We start from the raw sequence: 15,438 nt of genomic DNA, 5'->3' as shown, positions 1-15,438 counted from the left end.
TTTTTTTTCAACGGAATGAATAGCCTTAGCTATTCTAGCTAACTATTTCCTCATCTATTTAGAAGCATAATATGCAATTTTTTTTCGGCCGATGTCCATTGGTGCTTTAAAATCGCCTTAAGTTCGGACCTATTCTCGTTTATCCGGAAACGTTTTGAGAATGAAATTTCCATACATGTCAACTATGACCTTCATCTATGCTTTATTTTATGAGGGAAAACGAAAGTGAATATGTGAGAAATGTAGAAAAATGGAGTCTTTGTAATATCATTTTATTAGTTCTGCAGATACTTTTGATATAAATAAGAATGGATAATAATTACGGGGAGGTGTTCGCTTTATATGCCATTTCGCTGATGGGCCTTTCCTATAGTTGCCAACTACTGATCTACTTATGATTTAAAAAAAAAAAAAAACGGCATTGTCAGCTTTCGTTTAGTAAAAATTTAATAATAAGGCGAATTTTAACCAAAACTAAGTTCTAATTCTCTTTAATAGGCACTGGCATACAAATATAGATTTAAATCTATCTCGACCTCTTATATAAAAAAAAAAGCGATACTTTGCTAGTCGACGGTAAATCTGAAAGGTAGATCTTAAAGACCAACTGAAGAGGTTTTGGGGTCAGACGCGGAAACCGGTGTTATACTTTTTTTTAGATTCATAATGCTTAAAAAAACATACATACGAAATTTTAGACATATATTCTTTATAATTATTTAGATATAAGCAATTTAATGTGAGTTTTAGGGACTATTAAATTTCACAATCTCGAAGCCATTCGAGATCAGTATTTCCCAGACAACCAAGGTCGATGACGTAGTTTAAGGGAAATTAGGTCAAATTTTTCAGTTTATGGCTTAGCGTATTTCCCTATTCCTTTTTACAGGAATGCTAGTTTCTAAAAACAAAGGCGACTAAAACACGCCAATTTATAAAAAGTGGATGTTAGAGTTGGGGAAATTAGGTCAAATCACGCAATTTATGGCTTTGCATGTTAGATCTACTGTTTGTCGGCTTATTCTTGATCTAGTCAAGCGAACAGCGTTTCAGCCCACGCAGTTTCGCGAGCCTCAGTTCACATGTTTCGTTATAGTCAAGTTACGCAATTTATGGCTTATGTTACTGCTTCAGGCTTATTCTAGTTCTAGATCTACTGCTTTTGATCAAGAGCAGAGTTCTTTTCTCAGATCATTAATGATGTACGAAGTAGATCTAAATTTAGATCTAAATCCAATTAGATGAAGTCTAGATCTAGTAATAGTAGTATTGGATATTTAGAGATAAGACCTATCTATTTAGACTGATCCGATCGAGGTGCTGGGCCTAGACCTAGAAAAACAAAGTTTAAAATTATATACTCTATCTATACACTTAATAGTGATTATTAACCTATGTCGTCCCTAAATAGGCCCAATATGGGAAAAAAACAATTATTACAATGTGAATGTTGAGCTCATTCAATGTAGTTATTGTAGTATACGATTATATTTAGTTTGAATCTAGAGTCACGCACAACCCCGTACAACACTAGGCAAATAGCTTTAACTTAAACCATAACTTAGACTTAAAAGTAGTCTGATTTAGATCTACTAGTAAAAAAAGTACTAGATCTAAATTTCTAAAAACTAATCTATAAGGCAAAAATTAGACCTAGATCTACCAATTCTATAATATTATTAATATACGAAATATGGATTTTATTACACTCTTATTTAAATATATTCGTACTGTATATTCGGGCCTATATACTTACATAGTTCTATAAATATATATCTAAAAATTAAAGAGTTTTTATTTATCTCACGCTTGACTCATTTGTTGATTGGAATAGAATCATTAGATTATTAGATAGTTAAGTTAGCAAGTTAATCTGTAACTGTAGGTAACAAAGTTTTAAATTGTGTTTAGACTATAAATGAAAGAGATTATCCTACTGGAGAAGGTGTTGTCGTTTTTTTCTTTTCTCTGGGAAGTCAGGGAAGTGGAAAATAAATTATAGTATCAATATAATGTTAAGTAATGCATATAGGCTACTGTTAATGTAATTATGCAACTCATTTTATTAAATTTTAGTAACCCAATTATTGCCAGTTAATCACTGAATATATATATTTTTTTTATTGTTATTAAAAAATGCAGAGCTATTCATAATTTAAAGTGTTTAATAAATATGGCTGGCAGTCGAGTCGAAAGATTAATGAGAAATGCAGCCCCAGCTGCAAACTAGATATTTAGCCGCGTCCAGCGAAGACATAACCATATTCAGCTGGTGGTCAATTTAAATGTTCTTTACGATGTCTACGTCTTCCCTCATCAGTGGATTTTCTTTTGGCCTCTAATATGTATTCCACGTTGCAATTTCTAATAAATAGCATCATTCGAAGAATGAGATCCAACTTATTTTTTAAAAATGTAACCCCTTTACAGATCAAGTCATCATTGCAATGGATATTCAGATCTGCATTAACATAAAAAATGATCAAAATTTGAATAGGTTTCGAAATGCAGAAAGTTGTGTGGTTTGCATTCCGAACTGTCTTCTCTGTGGTCTCAGGTTCAAACATTGACCACTGCCATTAACTAACATTCTGCTGGAGTTTTGGGCTATGACTTAATAATATTAAATCCTGATTCGAAACTTTGTCTAAACCTACCAAGTGAAAAGGAACATACTAAAATAATGTTGTGTGTATAATGAAGAACTCTATTAAAATGTGATTTTGTATTTACATTTATTGGTATTTATTATATAAAATAAAATTGTAGAATGTTTCTGTGATTTGTTTCACAGGAAATATTGTATTTCCAAAATGATGAAAGATCCATCTAGTAAACTTGTCTGTATGCCACATGTCATATATGTTTTCTGTAAAATAGATTTTAAAAAATTTATTTATTAACATTTATACTTAATTATGTATACATATATAGAACTAGTGGTTATATATATATATATATATATTATATATATGTTATACTGATTATCTGATCTAACATCAACATCTAACTCTTATTGTTCTTAATAATAATAAATTACTCTACTCTAGGTCTAGGCAATCTAATATATATAAGACCAGGGCCGGTCTTAAGCCATATATATATAATATGCCATAGGTTGCAAAGTTCGTAAAGTAAAGTTAATTTGATCGTAATCTTGTACTTAGTAAAGATTTAATAAAATTCAAAGTCGAATTTTTTTAAAATACGAAATCTTAATTTTCACTTATTATTATCCTTATTCCCACCCAGACTAGGCCCCGCGCAATCAGTTTCACATAGGGCCCCGCAATCGTTAGGACTGGCCCTGTTTAAGTTTAAGACTTAAAGAAATGTCACATGTGTTTAGTAAAAATCTGTATTTTATAATACCAATATAAATGATGACTTATTATTTTTTTAGATCTAAAGTTTAGCCTTATTAATAAGTATAGTAAGGGCTAGTAAAGAGTATAAATATATTCTATATAGTCAATATAGATTTAGCTTAGGCTTTAGGTTTAGTCCTTGACTATTATAATATTATATTTATATCTATGAATAATCTTTATGCTATTGCTAGGACACTACTCACTAGGTCTTACTATTACAGAACAGTACAACAGAGATATACAAATTCAAGCATTAAAAAATGTTGGCGACTGGGCTTAGACTTAACATAGAGGCTAGTCTAGATTACTCTAGATCTACTTAAATTAGTTAAATCTACTAGTTTATAAACTATTACTAGTACTACTAGTAGTATTACTACAATTAGTACAATAATACAAGTCAAGTATTTATAAACTAGATCTAGTGAGTGACTAGTAAAAGTGTTAGAAGGCCTAGCTAGAATTAGAGATACAGAAAATAATAGATAGATCTAACCAATCTAACCATTTAGTTTTGTTATAATAACAATTATAATAGACTAATAGTATACTATTAGTATACTAGTACTATTAGACTTAGTATAGTCTAAGTATACTGTATAGTATACCTAGACCTAGTCCTAGATGATCTACTAGTACTTGATGATACTAGAGACTACTACTAGCTAGAGAGTAGAGTAGACTAGATCTATAGATCTAGATAGAAAAAATAGATCAGAACTAGTGACTAGTCCTATTATAATCTATCTATAATTATATTAATTCAATAGTCTGCTCTAGAATATATTTTGAAAAAGTAGAAGAGTTCTCTTCAGGGCATTTTGGTGCATCCCATGATAAGTATCATTTAAAATTGTTGGACAGCTAGATTTAGATAAGTTTATCATCTGAATCGCTATCAATAACGTATCCAGCCATGTCTATTTTTATTTACATTTTCTCAGTCCATTACAATACGTCACTTCCGGTTTCGGCCATTGAAGCTGATTTTCAAATCTCGTTATTTTTTACACTTTCAAATTACTTTTTCTAATATAAATACGCTTTTCTAAAATCTCAAATTTTTAGGAACTAACTTTGATGCTATCTACTATCTAAATCAATCGCTATCTCAATTTCGAAAAAAACCTCTTCAGTTGGTCTTTAATGTTTATCGGCTTTTTGTTGGAGAACTATTATCTACTGTAGATGGCTCGTAAAGTTAATTTGACCGTGATTTTGTATTTAGTAAAGTATGAATAAAATGAAAAGACGATTTTTTTTCTAATACAAAATCTTAATTTTCACGTATTATCTTTATCACAACCTAGAATGGGTCCCGCGCAATGCGTTTCGCATAGGGCCCCGCAATCTGTAGGACCGGCCCTGTGCTCCTGGGCCTCTCTTCTCCACGCCTTAAGCCCAAGCTGCTTCCACATCATCAATCCATCGCATTCGGGGCCTGCCTTTGGGTCGCCTGCCTTTTGGTTTTTGCCTGTTTAAAATTTTCGCCCCTCTTTTATTAAGCCTTTTTTCAAGGTGACCTGCCCAACGTAGTCTGTTCTTTTTTTATTTCAGTCACTATCGATAGTTCTTCATACAATTGATATATCTCATGGTTAGTGCGTGTCCTCCACCCTGTTTCGTCTTGTATAGCACCATAGATTTTCATAAGAAATTTTCGTTCCCAAGTAGCCTATTTAGTAGATTTTCGGATCTCTGATAGTGTCTAGGTCTCACTTGCTGCTGGTCTTATTATGCTTTTGAATATATATCATGGGTGTAGCCAGGGGGGGGGGGTTCCCGAAATGAAATCCCCCCTCGGGGGGGGGGGGGGGAATCGGAATTAAGTGACTGATTTTTTGCTTTGATTTTGTTTATTTTATGTGAGATTTTAATACTAAACCATCGCTTGCCCCAGCTCAGCCAATGGTTTTTGAGTTTAAAACCCCTTATCTGGGGGTTTTGAGTTTAAAAACCCTTCCAGGGGGTTTTGAGTTTAAAACCTCCTACCAGGGGTTCTTGAGTTTAAAACCCCCTACCAGGCGTTTTTGCAGTTAAATCCCCCTCTTCTATAAAACAAGACAAAAATGCAAACGACAATTCCCAAATTCCAAGAGCACAGTTAAGGAAGATTTTGATTTTAAAACCCCCTCCGAAAATTACGATAAACCCCCTCTTCGATATGAAAAGGCAAATTACGCACTCAAAATGTTACGAGCGTAGCTAAATGGGTTTTGACTCAGTTTTGAGTCCAAACCCCCATTCAGTGGGGTTTGAAGCTAAAAATACCTCTTCAATATGAAAAACAAAAGCAAATTATGCACTCAAAATGTTATGAGCGTAGCTAAATGGGTTTTGACTCATTTTTGAGTTTAAACCCCCTTTCAGCTGGGTTAGAAGGTTAAAAATACCTCTTCAATATTACAAACAAACAAAAATTATACACTCAAAATTTTATGAGTGTAGTCAAAGGGGTTTTGAGTTTAAACTCCTCTCCAGCGGAGTTTGAAGCTAAAAAATACATTTTCAGTATATAAAAAAAGCAAATTACACACTAAAATTATTTGAGCGTATCCAAGCCAATTGGGGGTTTTGAGTTTAAACCCCTCTCCAATAGATGGCTTTTTTTTTTTAAATACAATAACTCCAGAGATTTTTAGTTTAAAACCCCCAACAGATGATTTTTACGATAAAACATCTCTTTTCGATATAAAATCTAAAATCTTGTCATTATGGTGTACTTGGTTTTAATGTCATTGATCTCAAGTCCTGCTGGTCGATATGCTTCTTCTAGTTGTGTGAAAGATTTATAGTAGGCCTACCTACTACTTAAAAAAACAAATAGGATGAAAAACCGATGAATGTCATCCTTTGCGTTTTGCCGCACACATCACCTTATAATTTATGAGGGTGGTGGGAAGCGTAACTAATAACGTGGCAGGCAGAAATTAAACCTTTCATACTTTGTATGTTTTACGTATGTTTCAAATGTTTCCTCAGCATCCTAGCACAAACCTCCCACATGATGGCGGGGGATTGCGTCGGGAAGGGTTGGAACCTGGGACTTTCGAGACCACATATATCCCGAAACAGTATCACACGATCAGTCAGCCATCTATAGCTCACACTATGCGTGCATGACATAGTCAAAATTATTAACATTTCATTTTTTTTTTGGGGGGGGGGGGGAATTTATATTATAAATCACGTGGTATGAATATAATTCATATGCGCCCGCAAGGGGGGGGGGGGTGAAAGGCGCTGCACTTGCCCTCCCCTGGATTCTGAGTAGCCAAATTATCGCCGTTTTTTGCACCATCAGATCAATTAAAATCTAAGTAGCAACTGAACAAGTTGTGCTTCCACTGGTGACTGAAGTAGCCTACAGTTGCAGTAGACTACCCTAGTCTTAGGTCTATTGAGAATTCATGACCAACTATGTACGTGCACCCTTTCTAAATTCTAAATAGCCAAATTTTAGCCAATTTTGTACACCTTTAAATCAATTACCTTCTGCTTGGAAGCAACCTAACATGTACTGAAATAAAGTTAAAATGAATAACCTATTATTGTAGGCCCCAAATAATATTATTATTGTAATAAACTAGGATAAGTTAATCTGTAGCTCATGTCCGATCATGTGTGCTTATGATATGCTTGCAATTCAATATTCTATAGCACGTTATGCAAGACAATTTGTTTTCATTTGCACATATTTATGGTTATCATTATATTTGGTAAAGGCCTAGAATATGATTAAAGTTGTTTTTTTGTTGTTGTTGTTTTTGTCTTGGAGGAAAAATCCTTGCCAGCTGTCTTTCAATTTGATATATATGAAAGTTTCTTTGAACAAGATTGAAGAGTGGAGTCATCTACATTTTAGACATGGACAAACTACTCGGCCAATGGTAAGAGGGCTGCCCGTGATGGCTAGCATTCAGAACTGTGTTCAGGCAAGATTCCTTAAAAAATATCCAAAAGCAGCCTTAGTCCGTAGCGCGTCCCACAGACTTAAACTTGTTATCGTGACCTGAATGACGTTTCAGATATACGTAATTGTCGCAGTTATCTATGTAACTGTATAGTAGAATTATTTCTCTAATTGATAGTGCGGCGTTGATCACTATATTGATGGCGTCACTACACTATTAATATTTTTCTTTGTAGACTAGAGGACTGAGCTTTTGTTGCTTGTCACAACTTCTAGTGACGTAAATTTAGTGAGTGTGTGATTTGCGTCATTTATCGTCAAGCACAGTCTCTCCATTGTTTTGTACGTTGGTACAGATAGACGTGTCTTGAGAGCTCTTGAATTTCTCCTTGGGTTTTGTTACTGGATAGCCTTAACATTTGCCTTGGACATTTTCTTGTTGGATTATCTTGACCCCTGTTTAGGGTGAGTTTTATTTTTCATTGTATAGTTTTTCTATTTAAAATTCGTTCGTATTTGTAAGTCTATATAATTAGACTAGATATAGATGATTAGAAGAATCATTTCTTTTATCTTCTATAGGGTTTTAGCGTCAAGTCTAAGTTTTAGTCGTAGTCTCAGTTCAAGACTCTATTTCAAGTTTTAGCGACAAGTCTAAGTAGTGATCTTAGCTTGGTGTCAAGTCTATGTGTTAGACTCTGTGTGTCAAGTCTCAGTGTCAAGACTTGTTTATCCAGTCTCAGTTATATATTGAGAGTACAACTTTAGGTCTACAGTCTACAGGACTGAGGTTTTTCTCTCAGTTGGTCGTCTGGTGAGCAGGTTGGTTTTTACATGAGTCTGAGGTTCAAGATTCCAGACTGTGGGTTGCATTGGTCAGACCTGATGTTATAGTGTCAACTATGAACTTCTATTTTTGGAATTGTCGTCAGTGAACAGTACCTGATCTAGAGGCTAGATCTATATATATTAGGCTACCAGTTGTTGTTTTGAGTTTGAAGGTCTATGTGATCCATTGAACTATTATAGTTTAGGTAATATACTATGTATTTCATAATTATTTGAATGTTCTTTATCTAAAGAGACTAACTGGATCATTTTAGATTACATATTATTACATATTGATGTTTCACACTGTTAATATCATTCATCATGGATCAGTCATTTGTAAATATATCACAAGAATAAATTTTATTGTTATTTACATCATACACTTAGTTTATTAGTTTATCTACAACTATATGTGTATGATGTGCTTGTTAGGCTGAACTTGAGCCAAAATATTAGGCCTATAAGTTCAGAAAATAATAACAATAACATAAATTGAAATAATATTTAATATTAATAAATATTCACATTTGAAATATATAATAATAGTTTGATAAATACAAGAACACAAGAACCTGATAGTAGGCCTAATGTTGTTGGTGTCATCAAGAGGATTATCTATTTCTTCCGTAACAGTCCCAAGCGAGAGCGTTATGCTAAATTTACCTCTTTTGTGTGAGACTCTATGGACTGAGAAACACGAATTCATTCGCGCTTTAAGTCACAACTTTGAGAAGATCTCTGACTGTTTGGCGTATTTTAAAATAACGGTTGTAAGTAAAACAAGACAAACTGAATATGTGTAATTACTGGCTGTCTCTCACGTGTTTCCGATTTGTCTTTTAATTGTCAATTATTCAACTGTTCTTGAACCAGTTTCCGTGATGTTACAATCTGCCTCTGCCCTTCTTGGTATAAGTGGCCGCTCAACAGCACATTAGAAGTCATATTAATAACATAATCTAAAGCCAACTTAACCATGCTGAGGAACATCTTGAGGAAGGTGAGACTGCTGTCAGCCGAGAATAAGCAGTCGACAGATAGCCTAAACCGAGCAAAATCCATATGTTTGGATTTTGGGATTACTAAAGAACACGGCTTTACATTCCGTATCTTGACTCGTTAGTTTGTTCGTTACCGTATCGCTTTTCAAGCAATTATAAGAGCTGCAACGTGAAGAAGGATATCAGAACTGCCAGATAAGCGCTCATCGCCGGCTTGTCCATCGCGACGAAAAGCAATTCAGTAGTAAAGTTATTGACAGTTTCGGCAGCTTTTACATTTTTTGTTTGATCGACTGTTTGGGTGCACGGGCCGCACGGATAAACTTACCAACGTGTACAGTAAAAAGTTTATTAACAAGTTAGTTTTTTTTTTTTTTTTTTTTTTTGTAATATTCTGAAACAAGTACACTGAACTTAATTTCGCAAACGAATATATGGGAGGCGAGGAGGCACCAGTTCTTTTCTTTAATGTTCTCTGTAATAAAAAAAAGTTGAAGCTACGACTTTGCTAAATATTCTGCGGGTGCCCATGGGTATGATATACTTAAAAAAATAAATAGATATTTATTATAATAGGCGTACATTTTTCTGATAAAAAATATAGTAGTTTTTTTTTACTCATTACATGACTCGTGACTAAAACATATGAGTAGGCTAAATATTGTTATGTCTGCTAACAACATCATTTTGTATGGATTATAACAATGTCCATTAATAAAAATGTGCCAAAATGTCCCTTGCGCCAAAACGGTCGCGCCAAGACGTCAAGTACCGCAAACTCTATATGTAGATCTTGACTATTTAATAAGTACTTTCAGTTTTCCTAAATTATGCTATATAACTAAACTATAGCTTACTAATATTGCCAGTGTGAAAATAGCATGACATTAAATTCTACTTTTACATTAAATATTACGATACGGTCTTCTAATCTTGTTATTCACGTGGAGTCAAAAATACTAGACAGAATTGATCTAGATCAGTGAATCCCAGAGTGGTCTCTATAGACCCCTAAGGTGTCTAAGACGCCTTCCGAAGGTCTACGAAAGTGAAAAAATGAATTGGCGGTCTATCAGATGTTAATGGGAGTCTACAATAGTGACTCACATTTAGTTAAGCAGATCAAAACATTTTCCATTAATGGAACTGACTCATACACGCTCTAATTTGTACTTTAGCTAATAGGCCTACTTTGAATTTTACCCGTGCTATTCGAATAATTTTTTTAAAATTGTAATATCTTATTTAAATAGTGTAATTGTGTTTAGGCCTACATGAAACTAATAGGCCTAATGACCGAATTATTTGAAAGGTGGCTTGTCGAACAAGTTATTACCTAAGTGCCATTTATGCAAAAGTTTTAGGAATAACGCTTTGAAACCATCTAAGCGTGAAGATCTCCTGAGAGGATGCCACCCTGATCAAATCAATTTCGAACACTACAAAAATAATAGTTCAGAATAGACCCACACTGGATAAAATTTCGCTTCAACGTCACTCCAACACCACGAAGAGAAGAACGTTTGCGAACGTTTCAAAATATCTCTACTAATAGAAAAATCCGGAAAACCACACACTTAGGCGAAAAATTGATTTCAATTTTTGGCCAGCCATGGAAGAAGATTTTAAAACTATTTTTCAAAAACCTGCATCTGAAATGATAAAAAGAGCTGTAGAAACAATACAGTTCAAAAGCGTAATGGGGAAAAATTATGACACTGAAAGCTTCTTATGTAATTATTTACAAATGACATATTTCTTTATAAAGCTGGATGAGTCAACCTTGTAATGTTGCATTGTTATTGGCAATGAGAAAGGCCCTGTCTCACAATACAAGGCTGTGATTAAATAATCTAGTAGATGGGAGACCTTCGGACAGTGGAGTCGGTGAAGACTGAATAATTTATTTCTCTTTCTTGGCATCTGGGTAAAACTCCTTCATCTAAGGGCGCAGGTACAACCTTCAAGGGACACTTACAGAAATTATGTAGTATTTATTTTTCCGCCCAAGTAGAGAAACTATCGCGCAAAGGTTTACAATATGAAATAGAGGGGGAAAACTAACAGGGATAAGGAACCCCATATCAAAACCCAAAAGAAAAATCTTACTCTGGAATAAATGTAACCTAACACAACTACACCAAGCTGCATTAAACTTTCAACAAACATTCTTATTAGAAAAAGACATTAACCAACCAGTCGACGACCTCTGGAATTTCATTATAAACCATCTTAAAAGCATTATAGAAAATCATATACCAACTAAATACATATCAAACAAAATAAATAAATGCTGGTTTAATAATAGACTAAAGAAGCTTTGTAAACAGAAGGAAAACCTATATAGAAAATTTAAAGACACTAATGCAGAAAGAGTTTACAAAAGGTATATAAAAATTAAACACTTAACCCAAAAAGTAAGCAGACAGCTGCAGAGTGAATACATAAACAATGTAATATCTAAAGATAACAACAAAAACCTATGGTCATACATTAAGTCTAAGAAAATGGAAACAACAGGCATAGCGCCATTAAAAGATAAACATAACATAATACATAATGATAATGAAACTAAAGCAAACATCCTAAACAAATACTTTGCATCAGCATTCTCAGCCCCAGGAGACAAAGACATATTACTGAATTTGAACCAAGTAGACAACATAGAAGATATAGTAGTACAAGAAAATGGAATTCAAAAACTATTAGCCAACACCAAACCAAATAAAGCGTCTGGACCTGATGGTATTCCAGCTAGATTACTCAAAGAACTAAGCAACGAGCTAGCCCCAGTGTTCAAAATACTCTTTCAGGCTTCACTTAACCAGGGCAGAGTACCAAAGGACTGGAAAGAAGCTAATGTCACCCCCCTATTTAAAAAAGGAGAAAAATCTGACCCAGGAAACTACAGACCAGTATCACTTACCAGCATCACATGTAAAATCCTAGAACACATAATATGTAGCAACATCATAAACCACTTAGACAAACATAATGTCCTCACACCATACCAACATGGCTTTAGGAAATATAGATCATGTGAAACACAACTAATAGGACTAATTGATGATTTTTCAAAAGGTTTAGATAATAGTGAACAAATAGATGCTATCTTACTAGATTTTTCTAAGGCTTTTGACAAAGTTCACCACCATAGTTTGCTTAAAAAATTAAAATATTTCGGCATTAATGGTCCACTGCATTAGTGGATTAAAGATTTTCTGATAGGGAGAGAACAAACTGTAATAATAAATTGCTCTAAATCAACACCGATAACAGTAAACTCAGGTGTACCTCAAGGAACAGTCTTGGGTCCACTACTATTTTTAATTTACATAAATGATTTACCAAATTGCATTACTTCAGGAACAAAAGTCAGATTGCATAATATATAGAACAATAAAAACAACACAAGACACAGATATATTACAAAGAGAATTAGATGAATTACAGAAATGGGAATCAAATTGGAGCATGTCTTTCCACCCAGAAAAATGTCAGTTATTAAGAGTAACAAAAAAAAAACTAAAACAAATTAATTCCACTTATCTTATTCATGGCCAATAATAATAGAATATGCATCCTCTGTTTGGGACCCCTCAACTCAAGAAAACATTGAGAAACTAGAACAGACACAAAATAGAGCAGTGCGATTCATAACAAACGAATATTCACATTTGACTAGAGTAACACCTTTAGTAAAATCACTAAATTTAGAAAGCCTTCAGGACAGAAGGCTCAAAAGTAAAGTAGCAATAATACATAAAACACTGAACCATAATCTTCAAATACAAAAACAAAATTTAATAAAATACTCTGAAAGACACAAAGATAAAGGCACATTCCTCATCCCATATGCTAGGACAAATTTGTACAAATACTCCTTCTTCCCTCGTGCTATTAGAGCATGGAATGGGTTGCCTGAGCTAGCCAGGAAAACCAGTGACTTGGCAGAATTTAAGTCATTGGTTAATATGCATGACTAAATGCATGACGCGTAGGACGTAATCATCTTCTTTTTTGAAGTAACGTCTGTATTATATAAGATAAGAAGATGGCAAACCAGTAACACAGACTAAAAACGCAAAATACCTAGGTGTTATAATAAATGAAAAACTATCATGGAATCCACATATTGATGAAACTACAAAAAAATCAAACAAAGCATTAGGATTTATTAAAAGAAATTTCTATAAATCAAATAAGAACATAAAACTAAAATGTTATTTAACCTTGGTTAGGCCAATAATAGAATATGCATCCTCCGTTTGGGACCCCTCAACTCAAGAAAACATTAAGAAACTGGAACAGACACAAAATAGAGCAGTGCGATTCATAACAAACGAATATTCACATTTGACTAGAGTAACACCTTTAGTAAAATCACTAAATTTAGAAAGCCTTCAGGACAGAAGGCTCAAAAGTAAAGTAGCAATCATACATAAAAAACTGAACCATAATCTTCAAATACAAAAACAAAATTTAATAAAATACTCTGAAAGACACAAAGATAAAGGCACATTCCTCGTCCCATATGCTAGGACAAATTTGTACAAATACTCCTTCTTCCCTAGTGCTATTAGAGCATGGAATGGGTTGCCTGAGCTAGCCAGGAAAACCATTGACTTGGCAGAATTTAAGTCATTGGTTAATATGCATGACTAAATGCATGACGCGTAGGACGCAATCATCTTCTTTTTTGAAGTAACGTCTGTATTATATAAGATAAGATAAGATAACTGGGATAAGGAACCCCATATCAACTGGGATAAGGAACCACATATCAACTGGGATAAGGAACCACATAACAACAGGAATAAGGAACCCCATATCAACTGGGATAAGGAACCCCATATCAACAGGGATAAGGAACCACATATCAACAGGGATAAGGAGCCCCATATCATGTAGGCTGTAAGTAGTAAAGAAGAAATGACTCGCTAGCCCTTGTCAAGGTGTCCCTTACACCACGCCGTTTCTCACGAGTATTGCAGGACATCCTATAGTGGTTGGGGACTAAACCTTCGACCTCCGACCTCGCCACGCAAGAAGAAACCGAGCAGTGGCTCAAGGAACCCGGGAAAAAAAACGAATGTGATTAAATGCTCTAGTTGATGGGGGACTTTAAATCGGCCTTGCAGTGGGTTCGGCAAAGAGCCTACCTCTCATTCCTGGCCTTTGGAAAAAAAATCCTTCCATTTTGTTAATTTTAAGTGTCTCAATACTATTAGGCCGCATCCGCAGCACAGCGTGGCACTAAAAAATAACACGTACAACTACGTATCAAATCAAATCTCATTTTTTAAATGTGTTAAGGTATCATTAGATATATTCATGCCATGGACACTAGAAAATAGACAAACAAAGTATTGGGCCTAACATTATTTTGACAAATGATAAAGCTGTATACGTAGGCCTACAATGCCCTAAATTTTACCAACAAGAAAAGCATGAAAAAAAATACTTTTAAAAAATACAATATCTCTTTTATATAACTTATAATAGAGCTTGCTTTTATACAACTTATAATAGAGCTTGCTTTTATAGGCCTACAACTTATAATAGAGCATGCTTATATACAACTTATAATAGAGCTTGTCTTCGAGTCCGAAGATTAATGACAAGTTCTACTTATAAAGCAGAACGTCCAAATTGAATTGATATGTTTACACAAATGTAGACTACATTTGAAAAGAGGTTTGCCTGTGAACGATTTGTCCATGAATGAGCTGTGAGTGAACGATTTGTCGTGTGAACGTTTTGTCGTGAACCAACTGTCGGTGAACAAGTTGTCTGTGAGCAGGTTATCGGTGAGCGATATATCGTATGAACGAATTGTCGGTTGAACGAATAGTCGGTTGAACGAATTGTCGGGTGAATGAAAAGTCGTGAACGATTTGTCGGTGAACGAATTGTCGTGTCCCCCTCAAAGGCCTATCCAAGGCCCTATGCAGAACGGATTGCGCGGAGTCTGTCTGGATAGGGATACGGATAATAAGTGAAAATTAAGATTTCGTAATAGAAAATAAATTCATTTTTGCACAAATCACGATCAAATTAACTTTACTTTACGGGCCTTGCGTGCATTGATGTCATAACAAAATTATGTTTCCTAAATAGATCACGCTCAATAACAATAACTAATCGACCGGCGGCGTAGTAGGCCCTATACGCTGCTATTTTGCAGGGCCGGCCTTAGGCTACTGCAACCAATGCGACCGCAGTGGGCCCCGCTCTTTTATAGGACCCGCGCTAATTCAAGATGTATAAATTATTAAATTAAACCATTTTATAACTTAAAACAGATTTCCCGCGCCCTCAT

The 15,438-nt window shown here is 34.4% G+C and overlaps 1 long non-coding RNA gene across 1 annotated transcript; it reads right to left on the bottom strand.

The window, feature by feature from the left end:
* Positions 1 to 2,718: 2,718 nt before the first annotated feature.
* Positions 2,719 to 4,510, bottom strand: LOC129921831 (uncharacterized). Its single transcript, XR_008773813.1, has 2 exons — positions 3,980 to 4,510; positions 2,719 to 2,869 (listed from the first exon to the last, which is right to left on the bottom strand). It is a non-coding gene; the product is annotated as an uncharacterized LOC129921831 (long non-coding RNA).
* Positions 4,511 to 15,438: the final 10,928 nt, after the last annotated feature.

Source organism: Biomphalaria glabrata, chromosome 11 (genome assembly GCF_947242115.1).
Source record: "Biomphalaria glabrata chromosome 11, xgBioGlab47.1, whole genome shotgun sequence".
NCBI classification, from domain to species: Eukaryota; Metazoa; Mollusca; class Gastropoda; family Planorbidae; genus Biomphalaria; species Biomphalaria glabrata.
Note: the sequence above shows the minus strand (reverse complement) of the source record. Positions and strands in the feature narration are given on the sequence as shown.